Genomic DNA, 2632 nt, shown 5'->3' on the forward strand with positions numbered 1-2632 from the left:
TCCGTATGATGAGAAAGAGGTAAAATCAGCCCTTTTTCAAATGTTCCCAATGAAGGCGCCGGGGCCAGACAGATTTCTGGCTCACTTTTTTCAGCGGCACTGGGATGTTTGTGGTGTGGCCGTCACACGGGCTGTTCTTGCTATTGTTAAAGGAGAGGAAAGCCCTGAGAGGCTCAATGACACGTTGTTGGTTTTAATTCCCAAGGTAACAAATCCCGTCTTACTGTCACAGTTTCGCCCCATAAGTCTGTGCAATGTCTTTTACAAGATTGCCTCCAAGGTATTAGCGAATCAATTGAAGACTGTGTTGCCTAATATTATATCTGAAGAGCAGTCCGCTTTTGTGCTTGGTAGGCTAATCACAGATAACATTATTTCAGCCTATGAATGCCTTCATTTTATGAAGAGGAATAGGTCCAAATCTAATAGCTTATGTGCACTAAAGCTAGATATGATGAAGGCATATGACAGAGTGGAGTGGCCCTACCTCCGTGCTATTATGGAGAAACTTGGTTTCGTGCCACAATGGGTTAACGTTATCATGTCCATGATTAGCTTAGTATCATTTTCAGTAATGTTCAATGGTGTTAAGTCAGAGGTGTTCAAGCCTACACGGGGTATTCGACAGGGAGATCCGATCTCACCGTATCTTTTCTTGTTGGCAGCAGAGGGCCTTTCGTGCCTCTTAAAGTCTCAGAACCAGTCATCCCAGCTTGGCGGCATTAAGGTGGCACCATCGGCTCCGCCGGTGAACCATCTTTTATTCGCGGATGACAGCCTGCTGTTTTTCAGGGCAAGTGTTGACAGAGCAAAATCGGTTTCAAACCTATTGGATACATACTGCAATGCATCGGGACAGAGAGTTAACAGGGATAAGTCATCAATCTTTTTTAGCAGGGGATGCCCAGAAATAGTAAGGAATGTTGTGAAGGGTTTTTTGCAAGTGCCAAATGAATCGCTCAATGACAAATATTTAGGAATGCCATCTGATGTAGGGCACTCCAAGAAAGGGACGTTCAAATACCTGAGTGACCGAGTCTGGAATAAGGTGAAGGGATGGATGAGCAAATGTTTGTCCGCAGGAGGAAATGAGGTGCTTATAAAATCGGTAGCCCAAGCTATACCGATTTTCTCCATGTCGTGTTTTAAGTTGCCAAGAGGTCTGTGTGATCACATAAAAACTACCATCAGAAAGTTCTGGTGGGGATGTAAACAAGGAGAGCGTAAGCCAGCATGGGTTTCATGGGATGTGATGATGAGGCCGAAATACTTGGGGGGCCTAGGGTTCAGAGATATGGAATTGTTCAATCTCGCGTTGCTTGCCAGGCAAGCGTGGAGGGTACTGCAGGAACCGTCCACTTTAAGTGCAAGAATATTGAAGGCGTCGTATTTTCCTAACTCATCTATTCTTGAGGCCGAGCTGGGTTCTCGCCCATCTCGGATATGGCGTGCAATTTTAGAGGGGCGAGATGTTATGCAACAGGGAATAATTAGAAGGATCGGTAACGGCCTATCGACATGCATCTGGGAGGATAATTGGATTCCCAAAGAAACATCTCCGAAACCAATTGCATTGCTAGTGGAGAGACCCCCCAGAATGGTATCCGATCTTCTGTCTCCGGCCCTTGCATCATGGAATGAAACGTTAGCGCGAACGGTTTTCTTACCCTTTGATGCTGAAGCGATTCTAAAGATCCCGGTGTGTACACGAAATACTGAGGACTTTTGGGCTTGGAACCCAGACATGAAGGGCAGGTTTACAGTCAGTTCGGTGTACAAGCTTCTAGTGACAACAAAACTCCAAAGAGAAGCATGGCTAGAAGGAAGGGGTGATTCATCATCAAATGCGAGAGAAGAGGAAGCTTGGAGCCGTCTATGGCAGCTGAAAGTCCCATCAAAGGTCAGAGTTTTTCTATGGCGTCTCGCTCGTCACTCTATACCAACCAGGGATGTCCTACATAGGCGGAATATGGCCACTCAAAGTGCATGTCCGCTGTGTGGATGCCAAGACTCGTGGAGACATGCTTTATTGTCATGCACTATGTCGAGGTGCGTTTGGGCCTTGGCGGATGAGTCCCTTGTTTCGCAGATGACGGGAAACGAGGAAGCTAATGCGAAGAATTGGCTGTTTGAACTTCATGAGACATTAGACCATGCAAGCTTCACGAGAATGGTTGTCACTTTGTGGGCTGTTTGGTACGCTCGGCGTAAGGCAATTTACGAATCTCTGTTCCAAAACCCACACCGAACGGTATCTTTTGTTGACTCTTATCTTCAGGAGCTACAACAAATTCCATCGTCTAAACAGAGAGTGCAGGTCATTGATGCATCGAGGCAACAAAGCCGTTGGAACCCATCTCCAGCTGGTTTTGGTAAAATCAATGTGGATGGTGCACTAGCAAGGAATAGACGAGTGGGAGTGGCTGCTGCAATCTGCCAAGACTCGAATGGTAACTTTCTGGGCTCGTCAGCGGTTGTCTTTAAAGGAATTAGAGACCCTATGATTTTAGAAACATACGCCTGCCGAGAAGCCTTGTCTTTGGCGGAGGATATCAACGAGCAGAATATAATGGTAGCCTCAGACTGCCAAGGTGTGGTGCAAGACATCAATGAAGGCACAAGAGGTCCCAAT

Source organism: Triticum aestivum, chromosome 7A (genome assembly GCF_018294505.1).
Source record: "Triticum aestivum cultivar Chinese Spring chromosome 7A, IWGSC CS RefSeq v2.1, whole genome shotgun sequence".
Lineage (NCBI taxonomy): Eukaryota > Viridiplantae > Streptophyta > Magnoliopsida > Poales > Poaceae > Triticum > Triticum aestivum.